Source organism: Gallus gallus, chromosome 1, assembly GCF_016699485.2.
Source record: "Gallus gallus isolate bGalGal1 chromosome 1, bGalGal1.mat.broiler.GRCg7b, whole genome shotgun sequence".
Classification (NCBI taxonomy): domain Eukaryota; kingdom Metazoa; phylum Chordata; class Aves; order Galliformes; family Phasianidae; genus Gallus; species Gallus gallus.
In genome coordinates, this window is record NC_052532.1 from 65,559,748 (window position 1) to 65,582,426 (window position 22,679).

Here is a 22,679-nt window from a genome sequence, read left to right on the forward strand (position 1 = left end):
TTCCAGGGTGCTGCCTTTGTTCTAATTCCTGCATTTCGCAAACTAGGCCTCTGGCTCTTTCCTCCCCTTGCAGTCAAATATTGCCTTGGTACCATTAGGGCCCATAAGAAATGACACAGTACAAAATTCTGGGGAGGTGCTGAACTCTTGTTGCCTGGGACTAAACACTGAAGCTTAGAAATAAAATGTCATAATTAAAGCAAGTGGAAATAACAATTGGACTTCTGTTTAAAAGCTAACATCCAGATGCCTGCTGTCAGGGAATAGCAGCTATGGAGGCTTTTTTCACTGAGTGAAGGTCATCCTTTCTTTTCAGCTGACTCTTGTAAAATAAAATTGACTTTCCCCCTCCATGCATAAAGGAACTTAACACACATGATAAAACAAAGAACCTTTCCTCACGTTCCGGAAATCCAATGGTTACTTATGACTCTCTTTAGTTTAATTCAGATTAGAACAACTGGCCGTTGAATCTGCCTCTGACTACCTCTCCTACTTATTCAGTTTACATATCCACCCCACAGTTATGTGAAGCTGAGACATCTTCACCTGCAGTCACCTGAAAAGAGTCCTCCACTGTCCTCTTCCTGTCTTACTCTGAATTTTGGTCCTTAACAAAGATTAGAAACAACTTAGCGGAACATGGGAGTAATATTTCAGTGCATGCGGATGAAGTGGCTCTGAAATAGCACTAAAAACATTGTGATAAGTACTTCGTAACATCTGGAGATGACACTGATGCCATTCACTGCTGTGTTTTTGTCAGGCTGGAAGCAATGCATAGGATGTTGGAACTGTTGCACACTTGAGTGGAAATTAGGACAGATTTTCTTGGGCAGATTAGAGCAAGAGAATCGGAATAAATCAGGTTATAAGGGACCTCTGGGGGTCATTTAATTTAATCTCCTACTCAATGCAAGGCGAGCTTGCTCAGGTTTTCAGGAATGTAATTAAGTTTTGAAAATCTCCAATGATGGAGCTCTTATAGCTCCTCTGCACCACTCCCAGTTCTGCACTTTCATAAGGGAGATATTTTTCCTTTAGTCCCTTGCTGCCACTTGCTATCCATTGCCTCTAGTCCTTTCTTTTCTGTATGCCTCCAGGAATCTCTTCTTGATTACCCTCTGTCAAGCAGGTAGTCTGCTATTAGGAGCTCCAAAGCCTAAACCAGCCCAGCTCTCTCAGCCTCTCACAGGGCAGGTGTTCCAGGACATGACCACCCTGGGGGTCCTTTGGTGATTTTCTCCTGTTGGTTGGTACCCAAAGCAGGACACCAAACCCCAGATGTTTCACAGACACCAAGTAGAAGAGAATAACATCATTTGACTTGCTAGCTACAGTCTTACTAATGCAGCTCCTGAGATAGATAACCTGTACTGTCAATTGATTAATTTTGCCCTCATGCTAGGCTGTGAAGCATGCTATGATTAGAGATAACATATATGGAGGCAAGGAGGTCAAAGAAATATTCTTGTGTCAGGCTATGAGAAGCATCTCTTCCAGCAAATTTACCACTGTGCGAGACATTTAGCATGAAAGAGGAAGAACCAAAGAGAGCTCATAATGCCAACACACAAACACAAAGAGAAAGAAGGACTCAATGCATGGATGTTGGGTCTCCTTACCAGAAATGGAGATTATTTCAAACTGCTACAATGACTTCGTGACTCTCATGAAACTTAAAGTTCAAGTACAATGTTTATGTATTATGGAATATATAAATTCAGTCTTTGAGCTTTACTTCTTGAATTCCAAATGGTTGAGCTACACGGATAAAGCATTCAGTAAAGTAACTATCTACACAACTGCACACAATTGTGGCTACACATGTGTCTAGGATTCCCAAGAATAAGAAAGAGGAGTCTTGCTGTAATTCATGTTGATTTAGTAGTTTCTGCTGCCTCAAATTCATCAGGCCTATTCTTTGCTCTGCCCACTTCGCTGCAGGATACCAAACCAAATTCAGGATCTCGCTCTCAACTTTCTATCTGCAAGTCTGAGCTTGCTCAGCTGGAGAGGCTACCAGAAGCTCCAAGGTAAAATCAGTAACTTTGCTCCTTGGGCAGAAGTAGACCCTTGACCCAGAACTTAACCCTAAAGCAATTAAGCACTCACTGGTCATCATCTTGGACTGGGCAAAGACACCAAGTTGCAATGACTACAAGTCATCAGAGGGCTCATCTTGGCCACCAAGCTTTCTCCAGAACAAAGCCACAGCAGCATCCAGGGCTGTGTACCGTCCTTGCAAAGTTCTTCAGCTCTTCAGGTGAACAACAGAAGAAGAGGAGACTTGCTGAGGTGGGTGGAACTGCCTGTGAGGGGTAATTGTACAGGCCTACTTGGTCAGTGCACTGAGCTACTGCTGCAGTGCACTGAGCTACTGGAGGACGTATAACTTGATGAAAAACAAATGTATTGCTGATTGCTTTTAAAAGTTGTCAGGCCCAGAAAACAGAAGCTTCACAATAGAATAGAGGGATTCTCTTACAGGTGATAAACTTAAGTACGCACAGTGGTCTCTTCCTTTCAGGGAGCACATGTGTTGAACCGAAAGGAAAAACCACATGATTTGAAGCATGTATCTACTAAGCGACCAGCACAACTTGCTTTTCCATGAACATTAAGAAAATATCACAAGGCAATAACGCCTGAAAAAATCAGAAATGCACAAAGTTTTCTAACAAGTACCTTCATTGCTTTCAAATCCTTGCTCAACATACTTATTTTCTTCCCTTTGTGCAGACTTTTAGTTTTCAATCAAAAGTTAAGTAAGTGTGTTTTCACATATACTGTTTATATAAAATGTTTTCCTATTTCTAAGAGGCCACTTTATAGAAAGTTATATAGAAAAAAAACAAGCTTATTCACAGTGACATCATACTATAAACTTGACTATTGCTGTACTTTTTTTCCTCTTTAGCACTGTCTATTTTGCAGTATTTATATAATGGAATTAATGACAAAAGTGAAGTAAGTAGGGAAGATATTAGACTTATTTCACGCTTCAGTTTAGGAGTATAAAAACGGGAAGGGCTTGTTAGGAAAATGTCCATATTTTTAGGTTTGTGTCCTGTGGAAGGAAAAGTACTGGCAAGAACAACAAACATGTTGAAGATCCATAGTAGCACTGAGTTAAATGTGAGGACTTGAGAAGTAGGGGGAAATTTGCAACCTTTATTCACACTTGTTATTCTTTAAAAACTGCAAGTGCAAGTACATTGCAGTCACAATACATTTATTTTTAAGCATAGTGTTCCTGAAGTTGCTCACTTTGTATTGTAATGCTGCCAGGAAACCTTTTCTAGGAATAAAGACCTACTTCTCTAGGTGCTGAGCAAATATGATCAGAAGACAGCACTTTTACCAGCACACTGCATATAAATTTATTAGCAACTGTGACTAGATACAACTGCAAGCTCTGACACCAGAAAATAAAAAATAAGCAGTGAATGATCTTCATTCTGCATTGACGCTGGGTGAATGGAAGTGCCCCAGCTTTGGAGTTTGCTGTAATAGTCTGGGAAGCCCTATGAGCCATATGATTCACTTGCTGTTCTTGAGTTCTGTGTGTCATAGAAGTTGATGGTGGTAGAGGTCCCTATTCTTTCTTTTGCTTCACTCCAAGTCTCATTGGTTTATTATGCTTTTTCCAAATGAAAAGGTGCCTGTTGTACTCTCCATCTCTCTTCTAGCTCAACACCAGCAATACATAACTGCACTTTTGTCAGTGCATGTATTCCTTCTCCCACACTACAGCAGTCAAAGAAATACAACTTTTCCCTGTAGTGAAGGTGTTAGAAAAATGAAGCTTACTCATCTTTTAGGTGTAGATGATCCCCTCTTAGGTAAGTCGATGGACTGATTTTCTATATTTCTCCGTGATTTTCTATATTTCTCCAGGTCCCTTTATCTTTGAAACATCAGGGAGAATGATCTGTTGATGTGTTTTACAAAGGCCAAACCAAAAAGTTTACTTTAGGAGTGTGTGAGCATGCAGAATGCAGCATGACATAGCTGGCAAATAATTTCTGACATGAGTACTCTGTGGCTGTTACGGAACAAGCTTGGGTGGTGTACACAGTAAAAGGAGTATGCTGTAATATATGAAAACACCTACATGGTGCTTACCCTGAGTAGGAATCCCCACTGTATTTTGAGTGGATGCATTAGTCTCAAGTGACAAAGATCTAAATGATATTTAGTGGCCTTGCTGCCAACCATCTGATCATGGCTAAGAGAATTCCACTGCAAGAGCTTGCTGAGGCTCGTGTTTAGATAGAAGGAATGAGCAAATTCCACTTACATCTTTGTAGACTGTTGGTATGCTTATTTTACAATCCAGAAGATTTGGTACAAAGGTTGCATGGCATCAGTTCCCATAGGCAAGGTCAGTGGAAGAATGACATGAAATGCACTATCGGCATCAGCTTTCCATAACTGCATGCAAAAGAATTATTTACAAGTGATACAGTAAGTACTACATGATGTAAAGATCAGTGGTACATGCTAGAAATGCGCTTCTATCCCCCAGGATGCAATTGCTTTAATCTGAAACCCTGGGTGTTCAGAAGAAAAACACAGATTCATGGGATGATTGCAGGACAGAATATGGTCCAAAGTGTTTGTCAACTGCTCTCCAAATGAGCTTGCAAAACGAGATGGCAGAGTACTCATGGGAGCCTACTTCACTATGAAGCGGTGAACCAGCTCATATTTTTTCCAAGCAATTCAGTTCATGACAAGAGCTTTAAAGAACCTTTTGAAAACTAACAGTTACACTGAAACTGAAAAATTAACACTTTTAGAGGCATTAAAAAGAATAAACTGATTATTGTATCCAAAGACTTGACTGCACTTCTCTCAAGGGGAGAAGAAGACAGGTATACACAACAGTACAGTGCCTTCACTGCTATGAGAAGAATGACAATTCGGGTTGTAAAATAATAATAATAAAAAAAGATCATCTGTTTTCTGTAATGCATTATCCAAAACCTACATTTTAAAACTGCTTTTCTATGAATATATTTTTATCCCAGTTCAGACTTGCACATCTATGTTTTGTGACTCGTTAACAGGAGAAGAATTTAACATTTCACTTTTGTTCTCCTTTTTAATTGGATTTTGGTTTAGTCATTTGGGAGAAAAAGATGCAGAGATAAACAGAGACTGTAAATTGTGCATCCATTGTTGAACCTACCCATCAGTAATCTTCATCCTAGGAGAGGTGATGGATACTAAGGCACCATATCCAGTATTTCAAGGACTTGGACACATTGTACAGCGTATCTGAAAAATGGCATTATTTATGTTATACAGAACAAATTAGTGTTTCAGAAAATGTTACAGATGATTAAAGCAGGAAAAAATGGATTCCATTCTCCATACTGCCACTAATTTTTTCTATGTCCTCATAAAAGTTTCATCTTGCAAACTGTTAAGTATATGCTTTTTGGATGACCCAACTCACTTCTATGAGATTACTCTAATATATACAAGTACTATATATTCAATACATACAAGTGTTTTCAGGGAGAAAGAAGGCCTTCAGTTTTGCATGCTTAATTTCCCATATTCTTAACAACAAGAGGATATATTTATTAATTTTGTGAGTACATGTGTTTTTTTGAGATGTCAAAGGGAAGGTTTCAGCAAATGAGTTGAAGATAGAGATAGCCAAAAGGCTAGGATAAAAGATACAAGCATAGCTGAAATGAAAGGCTACCCATTTCATGGATAAATCCCTAAAAATTCCATCCTAGAATTTTATCGAAACAGTTCATCATCAAATGATATTAAGCTCCAAAGCAAAAGAGTACTTTAAGGAAGGCTGCCTTCCAGAAGGAAAAAGGACATCAGAAGAAAAATATTTATAAAATTTGGAATGATGGGCTTTTAGTTTAACATTTTTTCCAAAAGGTTGCCCATCCTTAAGCATATCTGTAGATGAAAATGAGTTATCTAGTTTGATGCTTTGGTGTCATTCAGAATTCTTATTTGATTTCGAGTTTGTTGGGTGGATACACAACTATGATTGTTACAGCTGACTCTTGTGGAGACATCCTTTGTCTCACAAAGTAGGAGAAAGATGAATGTAAAGTAAAGAGCAGGTTCATTCTACTTCATTGCTTCAAAGGATATTGAATCTTTTGTCCACTGTGGTGGGTGGTGGTTATTGTTCTTGGTTGTTTCAGAGTAGTTTATCTGTGAGTTGAGACAGACACCTGATGTCTCTAAACTAAACTGCTGAAATATGTTGTGCCATCAGTATTTTTGTATTCTGAAAAACTTATCTATCTATCTATCTATCTATCTATCTATCTATCTTTATATATATGTTTGTCTCTGAAATATTAAGGTATTTTTTATCCAGCCTTTATTTCAGTAAATTGTGAAGAAGATAGTAGTAGATAGCTGCTGGAGGGTATTTTGTTCATCACTAGGAACCCTCTACTAGAAGCATCTTCGCATCTTCTTTGTTTGGTTTTCAGGTTGTTTTCACTTTAGGCCAGATTTCACCAAACAGAAGCAGATGTGAGGCAAGAGGGGTGCACTAGCTTTACCTGATCAAGTGGTTCATAAAATAGAGCCATTGGTCTCTGGTGCTCATCCATGGAAGAAAAACAAAGACTTGAGCCTTTAAGTCTTTCCTGAGTTACTAATAATTCTCTCTGAAGCTGTGGTTTTCTTCCACTTGGTCCCTTTTATTTTATCACTAAATAGAATACAATGAGTTAAAAACAAACAAACAAACAAATGACCTTTTAATTTACATACTAGTATATTGTATATATACTATTATATATATATGTATATATATACGTATATATGCGTTGTATATATTTATATGTATATATGTGTGTATATATATATATATCTGTGTATATATGTGTGTATATATATTATACTAGTATATTGCAAAATTATTCCCTATGAATGGACTCTTTGAAGGTATCTGAAGTGAGTGCTGATAAATTCAGTTCTGCATTTGGTTGAACTCTATGCTCTGCTTGTAGGCTTTGGGTAGTTTCTTCCTCCTCAGTCTCTCATGACAGCTTTATATATATATATATATTTATATATATATTTAACCTGTACTGTTAAAACACACCTGAAGATCTAGGTCTTTTGAAGAAAAAAGAAAGGCTTTGTTTGTAGGTCTGATTTTCTTTAACTTATCGACCCCCAAATGAGTACCTCATGCTTGTTTATTGCTCCTGACCATGCACAAAATCTACAAGAATGAAAGGAAAAAGGGAGAATCCCTACCCATTCTTATGTACACATAGTTTTTGGTTGAGTCTGGCACTTGCTCATCTGCAGTTACCTGTCTGAAGGCAGACAGGTTTTTGGACTGGATAAAATGAAGAAGCTGGCAGTTGTACAGCTGTGTCAGACAGCATGCACAGCAGCTCTGAGTTCTGTTGTGTGCTGGCTAGGACTTCCCTCTAGACAGGCTAGTCAGTCCTGACTGGAGCTCTGAGTCAAGGGGTAAGTAGGTCAGTCCTGTGGCGGTGGACTCTATTTTAGGGAAAAGAAGCAGCAAAATTAGTCACAGATACATCTTCTCCAGCATATAATTCACAGAGATTAAATGCTCTATGTTATGGCTACAGATTAGGTGGGTTTTGGGACATGTCACAGCACAGAGCCAGGAGCAGCTGCTAGTTTCTCAATACTAGAGAAACTGCACTCAATAACCCCAGTGGTAAGGGTATCTTTGTGAATTTCAACTTCATGAAATTATGGGCGGCACAGATAAGACAATGGATGAGAGGAAAGTACATGAATATACATGTAGGTGTCACGAACTGAATAATATATATTGTATGATACATATAAACAGCATAAATGCTACATAATTGTATGTACAATGAACTGTACGAAGAAAAGTTGTGCTTTGCCTAAAGCATATGGGAAATTGATGGTACAGCTAGAAATTAAACAGAACCTCATGTGTTATATGGAAGTTCATTCTATTCTAACTGCAGCAAAAAGCTGAAGGAAGGTTTATTCCTATATTAATTCTCATTTTTCAGGCAGTGTTGCCCTTCTAAAGATATCCCTTCAAAAGATGGACCTTTTAAGACTGTCTGCAGATCTGGACTCCCTCAGATTAACTGAGGGCACACATTTCAAAGGGAAGTGGTGTTCATGGGGAATTCTCTGCCAGCAGCCCAGATCTCAGCCGCAGAAGTAAAGGATAAGTAGTAAAGGAGTTTAAATTTCCTCAAACTGCCTTTTGTTGTGCTTCGGCTTTGATCTGCCAGGATTACCTTGAGAGGTGGGAAAAGGAGTTAATTTTCCACTTTTACTTGACACTGCCCCTTTCTCTAGGGACTGCTGTGTTAGTGCTCTCCACCAGCTAGGTGAGCTGAACGCACTGCCAGAACCCAAATTTCTGTGGTGTTGACTGATTTCATGTGCTCTCAGATAAGAGAAGCATCTGATGATCGTCATCAGCTCCAGCATAGCTGTTAGCCAACTACAACCAGCGAGCAGGCTTTCTACTTTGAACAATCCCTGATGTCACCTTCTTTACCTCGTCTTTTCCCATGGACCCCCTGTGGCCCTGCAGAGACTTGGCCATTACGGATCACCCTTGAAATAACCATATAATTACCTCTTTGTCTTTTTCCAGCTGTGCTTAGGTGACTTATACTCTGCTTATGAAGTTAAACAAGTTGTCTTACCATGTTCTTTTATTCCCTTATCTTTTGTGTTTGGAGTCATATTTAGCTTTTTAAAAAAATATTGTTATCCTACACCATCCTTTGGTTTTGCTCTTGTAGCACCTGAACCAACGGATTCTCAGCCATGGCAGAGGCTCATTACTTCTTCATTAATACAAATATTTGGCAAACAGAGTACAGTCTCCCTGTTTTTAAACAATCGTCACATGGCAACTCTCATGTCCTTTCACTGTCAGCTGCTACAAAGGTCAGAATAGCAGATGGTAAAATGGACTAGAAAAGATGACTAACCATGACTCGAGCTCTACTTCTGTATAAGCAGTAAGAGGGATCAGAAATAATGCTGTTCTTGCCTCTGGGCTCCATCTTTTTACAAACCTACTGTCTCCAATAGCCTGGTTGTCTGCGTGCTCAGCACAGGATCAGGCTGGTCCCAGTGCTGTGGCTGGCTAACCAGCCTGGCTGGCAGTGGCTGCCATGGAACGAGAGAAATGGTAGAGGAGCATGAGCATGAGTGTGTCACCTGGAGGTACCTCGCTTTCAGAGATGCCTTCCTGAGGTTTGCTCCTTGACCGCAGTGTCCTGTAGTAGACTCTCAGGTACCATGTACTAGTATCGTGTGTTATTTATCTATGTATCTGTAGCTCAGAACATCAGATATACATTGCAGACTGTGCCTCAAGCAACATAAAGGATGAAAACGGAGATGTATATTTTTTCATCTGTGACAGGAAGTACTCTGCTCAACAGAGCTAAAAGCCCAGCCAATCAGATGATCACAACTATCTTTGAACTAATATAGGTATCTGTGGTAACCTCCAGGACTTTCAGTGTGCCTTAACTCTCATGGTAATATGCATTCAGATCAAGAACATCTTTAAATCAAGTGTGTAAAAAGTCAAATACAGCTTCTCCACTAGAACCAAGTCCTTTTGGCAGAGATCAGTCAAGCCTACCACGGTCTGTGCTTGGGGTAAGCTTCCTTAGCTCTGCTCCCAAGACCCAGAGGGCAGATAAAATAGCATCATGGCAATTCCTAACAAATGCAATGAGTCAGTTCCTGTTAATGATGAGACCCATGTGAGCCTGAGTGAGATCATTATCACTCATTTCCATTTTCATTGCTCTTGCTGGTGATTTAAGAAAAGGGGATATTTTCATCTTGTTGTTGTTGTTTTTGGTTTGGTTTTGTTTTGTATTTTAAGCTGCCTTCCTTGGGAAATAGGACTTATACAGTGACGATCTTTGTTTGCCCATCCTTCCTTTTCCCTCTCAGGAACTTTTGTGCCCATCAGCAAGGCTTAGTATAAAGATAGCAGTTTTAAAGTTGCTATGTCCATGCAGAGTTCATGAAAATGGGTGGCTGGATGGGAGAAACAGGCCCTGTTAGTGCAGTGAAGGCCAGAAAGGCAATACTCTATTAGTCACCAGAGAATCCACATGTTTTGATGGCAGAAAAAGCTTGAGAGTTTGTGTGTTATTAGACGTCGAACAGAGTCACATCCATTGGAAACAAAAAATAATCTTGCTGGTATCAGGAAAAAAAAAAAAAAGGAAAGAAAAGAAAAGGAAAGGAAAGGAAAGGAAAGGAAAGGAAAGGAAAGGAAAGGAAAGGAAAGGAAAGGAAAGAAAAGAAAAGAAAAGAAAAGAAAAGAAAAGAAAAGAAAAGAAAAGAAAAGAAAAGAAAAGAAAAGAAAAGAAAAGAAAAGAAAAGAAAAGAAAAGAAAAGAAAAGAAAAGAAAAGAAAAGAAAAGAAAAAGCTCTAATTTTTAATTGTATGAAATCCATCCTATAACAGAAATATCTGTATTTTGCTCTGTAGGTTCATATGCTCCCATTTCTCTGTACACATTAAGATCTAAGGTACTCACCAGTGGGAAATATGTACTATATCTCCCACAGGACTGCAGTCTCTCCTTCAGTACTAACATATTAAAACTAGACTTCTTAAACATTCATATTAATTAGTCTGTAAGGAACCATTATCAAAATATGGTGTGAATACATAATTATGAGGGTGTGTTGTCTGGCAGGAAAATGAGAGTCTTATCCTGCCTCCTCCAGAGTAAATGGCAGCTTCACTGCTAATTTTCTTGTAAGCATTACCAAGCCCTACGGCAGCAGAAACAGGAGATGTTTTCCCCTTCCTGCCTCTCTGGAAGCACTGTCCCACCCTTGCTGAGAAAGCACTTCGCTCCTCCTGGGAGGAGAGATGGAAAGAGAAGCGTTGGGCGGCTGTTATCAATATTCATGTACAGCTGCAACTCACAGGCCCCATTTCCTGCTGAAATACACCCCTCACTTCAGCAGGCCTCGGCCTGCTGAGTTCGGACCCCCTCAGTGGTCCTTAGGCTGTGCTCCCCTGAGGTACCTCTTGTTTTTGAAGGCCACAGCCTCTTCTCCAGTGGGAGGGTTGCCTCCGTCACCTCTCCTGTGGCCTGTGAGATGAGTAGCCGACCACTTCAGCATGGGCTGAAACTCTTGGGCAGTACCAGAAGTTCTGACTGTGCCGTTTCCCTGGGCTTACAACATCAAAACACCACTTGTCACAGGTTAGTGCAGTACCGGTGCATAGAAAATGCAGCAAGCAACATGTTAACTTTCTAACAGCAAGCCCACAGTTCATCTCAGATTAAGATCTCCTCTTATTTGGATTTTCTTGTTTGTTTATTTTCCCTTTGGTAAAAAATAGCATGGTCTAGGAAATGCAGTATGGGACTGGAAAACTGGAAAGAGATTTAAATCTTACTTTTCTGTCATTGATCTGTTTGCAGCTTTGGGAGAACATTAAGATATTGTTTCTCCAGCCCCAGTTACTGCCTTGTTTATACTTTTCTGGAAAAGCTTTCACTCCCGTTTCCTGTCCCCAGGTTTTCCTTCTAGTTGACTTAGCCACATGAAAAAACAGTGGGTTTGGCTAGCACAGGAACATCTCCCCCATGTAGCCAGCATTTCCTTCTGTCCTGCAGTTCCTGTGTTTCCCATTCACAGTTGCAAAGTTGCATTGCAATGGGAGGAGTAAGGGCAGAAGGTAGACTTGTTCCCACATGCCATCTTGCAGCTCTCTCTACTGAGTGCTGCTGGGAGCGAGTGCCAATAGAGTTTGCAGTATGACCAAAAATCTAGGTGCTCCATCTCCCAGCAGCTGCCCTGCTGTTTTAGGGAATGATGCTCTGGCAAGAATCTCCAAAGTGATTACCTTTAGCATGTACTCTGTGCTGACATAACTGGACCAGAATGCTTAAAAACATCATCAGAAGGTTTTCAGTCTTGAGGCATTACTGACTACTGTTGCAAGGCAGGCAACCTTGGGGATGAAATCTCCTTGTAATTGTGTAATTGTGTATTTAATTGTGTATGTAATCTTGACGGGGGCATTACAGACCTCCCTTTAATGCTTTGCTTAACAAAGTCCCACAGCGGTCAACATCACTGACCCTGGTGGTTGCTGGACACTAGAGGCTGGATTGGAAAACCTTGCTTTAATTTTTTTGCAGACTGCCATTGCATATCATTAATGGTGAAGGACATTTGTTATTTTACGAAAGCTGAGTGTGTAGCAGGGCTTTCCAAAGGGTGTGCTATGGAATTTTCTCCACATGTGGCATGAGAGTTTTCAGAACTCCTTCCCAGGGCCTTAACTTGTCTTTTTTTGCACCTGGTTACCTTAGAAAATTTGTCCTTCAGTCACCAGTCACTTGAGCTGAGCACCACCTGTAAGAAAGTGGAGAGAAGGACAGAATCTATCTAGTCAGCAGCCTCTTAACACTCGACTATCACCCCTTTTTTATTAGAATTTACCACACTTGAACATTCTGATGGCTTTTAGGAGAGTGAGAAGTTGGAATATGTCAGAAGTTGAGGGAAAAACTTATTTTCAGCCTCTGTCTACATGCTATATATCCTTGGGATTTCAGAAGTCTCCTGCAACTCCCAGTGCCAAAAAAGTTTGGTTGAGATGTATATAGCCAGAAACAAATTCTCAAACATGGGCTGTTTTCATCAGCTTTCCCTTTACCAAGCAATATTATTTCTGTGAAATTAAACAGCTAACAGTGCCTACAAAATGAACATTTGCTAATCAGATGCAGTGAAGTCAGGACTGCATGTTGATGATGTGCTCAATAAAGTGCTTAAACTTGGGACCTAGCACAGGATTTGACTATGGCAGTGATTATTTAACTAGAAAATGTCATTAAAGCTGCAAGTGGAGCAGGCTGCTATACTGACTGTACCTAGCCACTAGAGAGAGACATTATCCCATGTAGTAAACTGCAATGTTTCACTCGTGAACGTCCAGGGACCTCTTCTCAGAGTTAAATACCCTGTTCCTCTGGAGTGGATTGCACAACTGACTGTGCCTGGGAAGGCTGCGGCCGGGAGCTCACTGTATGTGTGTGTACAAGGAGGTCGTTCTGAAACACCCTAACGGTGACAGAGTGGGGAAGGTGTTAAATTTACATCTAGGTATTTTTCAGTCAAATCAACTCCCACCTGAGGTGAGATGAGGAAGAAGCACGTTAACTTGTTCTTTGTAGGAGCAGGCAGATGTAATCAGGCAGCGCAGCTAGCTTCTTGCAGCACAACACTCAGGCACATACAGACTTCTCAGGTTTTATAGACAGACCAATAGCCAGAGCTTGTAAAACACGCGCTGAGCTTGCATAAGTCTATATAATTTTGCACACGTTGCTGTAGAGCCTTCAGCACCAGAGGTGCTCTGTGGTGTTTGCTGAAAATAAGTAATGCTGGCCTTGCTTTGACCAGATATGTTAACAACCTTGCTTTCTCTTACGGATGTTGCCTGCCCTCTTTCACGTATAAACAAGGTGGACTGCAGCTGGCTGGGTACATTGCCTTTTGCATTTACACACCTGTTTTTCTCACCTCTTCAGGTGCTGGCACAAGCCTTGTGTGGCTCCTGTGTTGGTAGCTGTTTTGTGATGGCCATGTTAGAGCTTTGCAGTGCTGTGGGCCACAGGCTGGGTTTCTGCTCTGGTGAGCGAGTGCTCAATATGGGCTGCCCAGCCCTGAGACCAGCAGGTGTTCATCCGATCAGAAGAGAGAGCTGGGCAGGCTGGAAACTCACAGGAATCAATAGCGGAAATGTTCATAAAGCTAACGCTACGTTCGGGCTGATAAATGTCTGCTGCAGACTTGGATAATGCCCGGAGGTCAAAAGCAGCACATTTATTTGTAAAGTCTGCCAAAACATTCAAGCTTCCAAGCACAGGAAAATGTAGTTGAAATAGCGGGCATGGCTACTGGTGGGAAACGTAGGAAGTCTGCTCGTGCTAAGAATGCATCTGGGTACAAAAAGGGCCTGTCCTGTGCACAGGCAGGATAGTGCCTGATGCAGAGCAGACTTGGGTCTTTAACCTCAGTGATTTTCTGCCATCAGGTGCCTGCTTTGATTCTGAGAAGGAATTCCTTGAAAGAGCAGTGAGCAATGCCTCCTTGGTTTGATCTTAGAGTGCCGAGCAGGGATCTGAGAGTAGGATCAAGTGGTTGTTTCCCACATGATTAGTTTTATTTTAATGTAAGGCAGTGAATGACACCAGCAAGGTATGAGTTTTTGTGCATGCTATTTAAAAGTCATTAAGAAATCACACAGTTCTGCTTTTTGCTGAACGTTTAAACACTAGATAACAGGCATTTATTTGATTTATGACTTCTAATTAGATTATTTTGTATCGGTTCTTTAACTTTTAGCTAGAGTTTATATTAACATAAGCTCTATTTATTTGCACCTGTACTTCCTCTTAAGTTCTCAAAATAGTGTAGAGATTCACATGTGAAAATCCCACTCTACTTCACAGACTGCCTTGAAAATCTGAGTAGTAGCACTTCTCTGCTATGAAAGTACAGATCCAGCTAAATGCAAACATTCACAGAGAAGTCTCAGCTATGGGTTTCCACTAGGACTTAACTCGCTGTGTGTTGAAAGTCATTATTCTTTTTTTTTTGTCTTGCAAATTAGCAAGCACTCAACTGAGGGAAGTCCTCAATCATCATGCAGATAATAAACTGGTAATATCCCCCCCCCCCTTTTTTTTTCCTTCCTTTTATAAAACAGCACACCCTGTAGCACATCTTCAGAATTAATCAGTTTTAAGGTTTGATTACGGTAAGGCGCTGCAATCTGCTGCGGCATTAAAACACTAAAATGAAACCTCTTAACCTCCCCCTCTTTTGAAAAGCTAACCAAGCGTTGGTTGCAGGCAGGGCTGCTGGGGGTGTTTCCTGGCCAGATGTGCTGATTCCGAGAAACTTTTCTAGAATTTGGCACCATACTTTCTAACATCTTAAACTGTTTCACACTTCTACTTTTACCGCGTTTTCTGGCTACTGGAAAATTACCTGTAAACATGAATGTTTAAATTAAAAAAAAAACCAAAACCAACAAACCACCCGTGCTATATATATGTATCACACGGACGGTGCAGACAGCGCTCCAAAACCCTGGAAATCAATAGAGTGTTGAGGTTATGCACTGAGTGAAGAAGGTAGAATTGCGTATACAAAACTACCATCTTGACTGCTGATATTAATCTCCCAAGATGAGAAAGCAATTCTGAACAAATGTAAAGGAAAAATGCTACCCTCAGCCTATGTGAGAACAGAAAATGCACAAGTTGGATTTTCAGAAGAGAGAAACATTTGCTGCTTCTTCTCAGCCTTTCAAATGTGGAAGAGGACAGGGCTTTCTGCTCCCCCATCTAGGCAGTTGTCCAGCTCTGTGCCATACTTCCATTTCCATTTGCAGTACGCATCCGTCATCCCACCCTACAACTCAGTAAGTCTGTACTGTAACACAAAGGGAAAGGGAGGAGGGTCAGGAACTTTCTGAAGATTGGAGGAGCTCAGCTGCGAGGACACTTCAGTTTCCTCATTGCGAAAGAAACCTTCTGTGGCAAAGTTGCAGCGTTTCTGTCCACCAGCTAAATCCAGCCTTGTTAAGGGTCGTGCATAGGCGCTACATAATTAACCTGACTTGCAGAGTGGTCTTTGACAATTTACTTTTTGCCAAATGAAAGAAAGAATACCTTTTTGAGCCCTCATCAAAACACAAATGACGTCTATTGGACCTTCAGACACCTTTCCGTAGCGTGCTTAAAAAGTGACTGCCTGTTTTCATTTAGCTGTGGAGGTGACAAAACATTGAAAGAGAGGCTGTCTTGGCAACGTGGGGACTGCTACCCAGGACAAGGAGCACACATGAGTCAGCAGCCACTGCTCAGTGTACTCAGGGCAGTTTTCATCCGCGTGCCAAGGAGGGGACGCTGGGAACCGAGGTGGCCAGTGCTGTGTGCTTATACACTCATGCTGTGTATATATACTTAGTAAATTTCCTTTGCTGCTGAGTATGCACTTCACCTTTGAGGAACTCCAAGGGTAAGTATTTTCACTATTTGGAAGATGGGGAAATCGAGATGGGAGAAAGCCAGGGGCTCGCCTGAGGAGGGAAGTCCCGGTTAGACGAGGAGCACAAGGTTTACAGGCCTATGTTCACACTGTGCCACCGCAGCACTGTGCAACACAAACACGTTTCAGCTCATTCCCCTTGTGGAGGGGAACAAGGTCATCCAAACAAATAAATAAATTGTCCCATTTCCCAGAACGGGAGTGCCTACCATTAAAAGATCTGTCATAAAACAGAAGGGGAGGCTAGGCTTGTACCTGTCACCCGTTTTTTTTTGTTCTGTTAATTATGTTGTTTCAGAACCCACTTTCTAAAGAACTTCCTTACTGAAGTGGCTGTTTATTGAAAGGAAACTTGTTAGGGTGGCACAGCTGAATTGTGCTCTTGGAGTGGAACAGGATGCTTGGCCCAAACCTGATTTCCTTCATTTCACTGTGCTCTGTTACCAGCGCTTTCCTGCCTCCTGCAGTACGAAGATCAGCGACACCGCATCTCTTTCCAGCACGGGGCACTCACAGGGATGCGCGATCAAGGACGTTTTCCTTTATCAGGCACGGAGGGAGTGGGGATGCCCGTGGCTCACCGTGGGCAATTCTTTTGAGGCACAGTTTTTCCCTTTTCCCACTAGAGGGGGTTGCACGTTCTGACTCCGAGAGCCACGACAACCCCAGATAAGATGGAGCTGCCTCTTGCCCACCTATACTTTTTAGCTGATAGTTACCTCATAAATACAATAATGAGCTGGCAGCACTAGGACTCGAGACCTTAATAACCATTAAAAAAATCTTTAATTACAAGGAAATTAGAGAGGTGTCTGTTAAGTGCTTGAATTTGCAACCTTCTGTCCACAAAAAAGAAATCCGAGCACTTGCCTGAATCATAGCTAACTTCCCACACACTGCTTATAAGCTATATCTTGTTTATTTCTGCATACATTACCCTCAGCAAATGATTAGATTTGTCACCCATGACCCACTATGCTGTTTGCAATTATTTCTTATATTAAATTAATCACTACGTATTTACTTTGAGAAATTATGTATGATGTATCGATGCACGCATGTGTACAAGTGCACGTGAACACACGAACTCTCCTGACTGCCTCTACTCTTGTATGGCAAATTGGAAATAAGTGAAATAACTGCGTTCAAGCCAGGGGAGCCGTGCTGATGGGAGACTACCAAAGAGAGTGGGGGAAAACCGCTATGCGAAGTTTGATTTCCTATTTTAAGCATTTCTACTAACTTTCTGAATTTTGGGGGTACGGGCAGTCTGACCTCCAACAGCAGAGGTATGAACACTTCTGGCTCTACGTTCTGAGGCCTCTGGGGTGGATGGTACTTGCTTTGCTTTTTCCACCTGCCCTGTCTGGGTGGGGTACAGTATAGCACAAAATAGACTCTTGCAGTACAGACTATCCCCGTACCTCTGGGGCTCTGTGTGGCAGTAATACTTCCCAGACAACTACTTAGCAGAGTCAGATCCTTCGTGAAATATTTACTAGGTGAAAATAATTCCCGTGGCTTGTGCCATTTTCCTGCGTAACGTAAAGCCTCTCTCTTATGCGATGAGATTTTATTTGTAGTAGCTCATTTTCGAGGAAAACCAAAGCTTTCACTATCTATATAGAAACAGAACTTCCTGCTGTTTGGGCCCCTTTGTTTTTTTTTTGTTTGCTTGTTTGTTTGCTTGTTTGCGTGTGTGGTTTTTGTTTGCTTTGTCTTTGAGGATTTCTATCTCTAGTTTCCATCTGATCTTCAAAATTTGTCACACCCTCGCCTTTCTGCTCTGCACTGCGTTTTGCCTTTCATTGCAAGGCTTTCTCCATCTTTTCTGATCGTCATTAATTCTCAGCAGAACACATCCCCAACAACTTCCAAGCTGGAGTTGCATTTACAGATCCATTGTGTCTGAGTGGGTTCAAATTGAGACAGAAATACTCATTTCTAATCTGTTAGATTTCTGAGGTGCTAATTACTTCGCCACCTTGCATTTGCCTCCCAGTGCAAATTGGCAACCTGAATGCTATGAGGAAGTCTTTTAATAATCTTTTAGGAAAATGATATGGAGTAATTTATTTCTGCAGCGAGCAACTTGATTGAGGAGGGGGATCACTGGGACCCAGACAGTTGTGACAATGGGGATTTCCAGCCACGAGCGCTTCAGCTAGACAGCAAACCAGAATTCAACATATTAGTAACACGGCGTTAAATAATCTTGTATATTTCTCTACTTCTGTCTGTAAATACAGTGTTCTTTATCCACATATGTAACTGGAGGTCTACTGGAGCTTCCAATATGCGCACGTTCGACATCCTTTCTTGACTTTTTGATTCTTTTCCTTGCCCTGCTAATAATGAATTCAGGGATACTGTGTTTTACATAACCACTGTAGATGATGATCTCGGTTACGCCTTGTTGCAAAGAAGCAAGGCAAGATGGGAGGAAAGCAGTACTGCATCGAAAGAAACCACCCCGTACCTTCATGGAATGTGTACACAAACCCTTACTGGCACGCAAATGAACTGTGTTTTTTGAATTATTACATTGTTTTGTCTTCTGGGCTGCCTGGAGTTCTTCCAAGTGCAGCTGACAAAGGCTTGAAGAAAGGATTCAAAACATCAAGTCTTTGCTACAGACTAGAATGGCTTCTGGTGTGTTGCCGGGTACCCAGGGGAGGGTGCGCCAAGCTAATGCAGTAGCAGCAGTGAACCCCACACAGATGCCACGCAGCCCTCGCTTCCCAAACTGGGGAGGCTGAGCAAGGTGCAGCAGAGCAACAGGCTGGGGAGGAGGCAGCGGCATCCCTTCTGGGAAATGCTTTCTGTGCACAGTTTGAAGCTTTTCCTTGTGTTTTCTCTTGGTTGCTTCTGCTTGCCTTCCTCCCCTCTGCCTCCAACCAAAAATATGGTTAATGACGAAGAGAAAGATTTGTCCAGTTAGACATCAGTAAACCATCTGTACTTACAGACAGCAGACAGATAGTTGTACTGAGTAGAAACGATTTTCTCTCCTTACGTAGACAGAAGAACCTCAGTAATGGACTGGCTTGCCTCCAGGAATCAAACCAACCCAAACAGCAATAATACCCTCAGAACCCTGCTTTTCATAGGACCGTATCCAGGAGATATGTGAAGATATGATTTCGATCATATCTTCAGTTCAAGTTCTGTATCAGGTTGCTTTCTCTTCGGGATTCAACGAAGGCTGCTCTGGGCAGCTTTAGTAGTAGATTTCATTGTATGGATAGAAGTATTCAGTGGCTGCTCCCACACAGAAACACATAGTTTAACTAAAATTATTTTAACAGTACCTGAAACTTAAAGCCCCTTGGCTGTTGTTTTATAGACATTTTAGTTGGTTTTGTCAAAAAGGGCGTGCTAATGATATAGCAAAATACCACATGATTATGTGTGTGCTTACTTTCCTTCGTAACCTCGAAGCTTATGAAGCTTTCATTAAAAAAAGAAACCAGACAGCTATACTTTGTCTCTGTCAGAGGTACAAGGACTTGAACTATGGGCTGAGTTTATAGTGGGTACAGTTTACCTGTGTACCATCTCCAGCAGCCACCGCCTGTTCCTACCTAGAAGCTTCTCAGTTGCACCAGTGGAACAAGTGAGGAGATGCACAAGCACGTGGAAAGCCCAGCTGCCACCCTGCCAGGTGACTGCCCAAACTGTGCACATGTGGCATTTCCACGTGCCCCCACCAGCCTCCTGAGCAGGCTTCTTGGGAGAACTGCTCCCTCCAGCATTACAAATACCAGTGGCCAGCACCATACCTGAGGAAGGCCCATCAGCACTTCTAACTGCTTTGCCTCAGACCCTGCTGATCACAGCTGCCAGAATGATAATCATTTTCAACCAGTGACATTTTTCATGAATGCTACAGTTTGAGAGGAGCATATTTTCTGATCTGCTGTCCTTCTCTCCCCTATCTGCCATAAGATGATTATAATCAATTGGCATTCATACAGCACATTTGCTAACCAGCCAAGGATCTTTAAAATAGCTTCACCTACTTCTGTTCTCCTCTTTTGAAGCAGGGATGTTGAAGTCGGTGGAGTTGACAAGCCTCTCTCCAGGTCACATAGGAATCAGTGATAGAGATGTATCTGGAAGTGGGCATGAATCCCGAACTGGTTAGTTTCACATGCTGTATTTTCCTCTGTGCTTAACTTAAGCACTTTCTCTCCTCCCATTTCTGTCTGACATCTTTTACCAGATATTTGCTAATCTCAGGATTATGCAGGGAGCATATTTTCAGTCATAGGATGCTCACATGCTTCCCAGAACAGGGGGAACGCAAGCACTCTGTTGCACGCTTGTTGCTGATACACTCACACACACACACACAGGAGCAGTGGTCAGGAACTGATCAACAGGGAATTGATTAGGCCAAGAGGGTGAAGATATGAGCTGGTGAATTACAGTAACAAGCAGGATTGTGCTTACCATCTCCGTTGAAGAAATCTGTCCAAAACCCATCATTCCTCTCCCTGCAAAAATAACGCTCATCTGCATGCGTTCTTCTCTGATGAGCTCTGTCAGCACTGAGATGGTAATCCTGCCACTTAGCAGTGAGATGCTTTTTAGGAAAACAGCGGGTGAGGAGGGTAAACAGGTTGTAGTGGAAGGTAACGTGAGAGTAGGAAGGGTGATTAGCTCTCAGTGTCATTCCAACAATTCAGCAACTAAATAGATTGTAACTCCGAACAAAGGGAACCGAAATAGGAAAAGATAGATTTTCCAGCTCCGGCGTGCTTCAAGAGATGCTGTCTGCTCTAGCATAAAACACAGTAACCTGCTATAAGCTAAATATTAATTATTTAATGATCCTGAAAGCCACGAGCCTTTCAAAGCCCCAAAAGGTTGGGAAGATTCTAACTACCACAGGTAGAGTGAAAGTTTGCTGCTTTAAGGTTGAGACTGTTTGAGGCTCCTCCAAACCTACTTCTGAGACCTCTTTCCTCTTGTTCCAGGGATTTTGTCAGCCCCTCTTTTTTTTTTCTCCCTAGTCAGTCTCTGCTTCCCTATGGCTGCTGCTTATCTCACAGTCACCTTTGTCTTTGAAAGCCTTCTTGACCCAGGAGGAAATTTAATGAATCAGCAGCGAATGCCTGCTGGCTGAGAGCAGAAGGTTTATGATGGAGGTAAGTCAACTCTGGTTGGATATCAGGTTGGACACTAGGAAGAGCATCTGCTCAGAAAGAGTGGTGAGGCACTGGCACAGGCTGCCCAGGGAGGTGGTGGAGTCACCGTCCCTGGAGGTGTTCAAGAGCTGTGTGGATGTGGCACTGAGGGATGTGCTCAGTGGGCATGTTGGGGATGAGCTGATGGTTGGACTGGATAATCTTAGAGGTCTTTTCAACCTTTAGTGATTCTATGATTTTTTGAGTAGACATGGTGGGGATGAGCTGATGATTGGATTTGATCTTAGTGGTCTTTCTCAATCTTAACGATTTTATGAATCTATGGTCCTATGAAGGCCTTTGCTATTAAAGTGTCTTTGTTATTTAAGAAAGAGAAAATAATATTCCAGTTATAAACAGCTGGATTCTGTGTGGGAAGGACTACAGGTATATTATGTTTGGAGAGTCCTTGCTAAAAACTCTTGGATTTTCTCTTTGTCTACAAACCTGGTTTCTAACCTCAGCTTCGGGTTGACAAGTAACAGCTCTGCTTCTGGCTTGGAGAAGTAGATATTTGCAGACCATTTCCCAAAGAGAAATCCTTCTGTTTTTCCCAAACTTTTCAGTTTGCTCTGAAGTCAGTAAAATAAAAAGAAAAAAAGAACTAACTCCTCGCCTTCCCCATCAGGCATTTCAATTTCAGTCAGAAGAGAAAATGAGTTTCGTTTAAACCAATCCAAAACAAGAGCTGTGTTTTTCGTTCATTGTCATCAATAACAGTTTTTCACATAAACATTTTTGGAAATAGGGCATTGGTTTATTTTCCTCTTTACTTCATTGTTATTAGAGATAAATTGTTCTATGTGAATTAAAAAAGGACAAAACAAAACAAAACAAAAAAAACCCAACACTTTCCTGAGTGACCTTAATTTTCTTTAACAGTAGACTTGTAATCGAGACCTAAGTGTTAGAATGACTAAGAGTGAATGGCTGATGGGACACACGCTCTCCTTGAAAGCTTCTGCGTGCTGGAGGCAGGACCACCAGTCATACAGCATATGGTGAACAGTATTGCTGAAACAAACCTACTTTTCTCTTCATAAAAGATATACAATAGTGAAAGGATATTTTTACAACTGTTTGCGTGTATGTTTTGTTGGTGGGTGGTTGGTTGGGTTTTTTTTTGACTGAAGTTATTTAGGGACACATAGAAGTTCCATTGCTTTCAGTCAGATAGCAGGTGTGTGACTGCTCTTGAACAGTTGCATCAGCTTTGTGACAATCAGGATCTGTATTTTCAACGTGTGCACTGAAAGTTTTGCTCCCCTTCAGACAGAAGGGTTTAGATGTTTTTGATGCTAAAATTAGAATGCTGAAAGGTTTTAGGAACACCCGTGCCTTTGATTTGATTAGCTGAGCTCTGATCCTCATT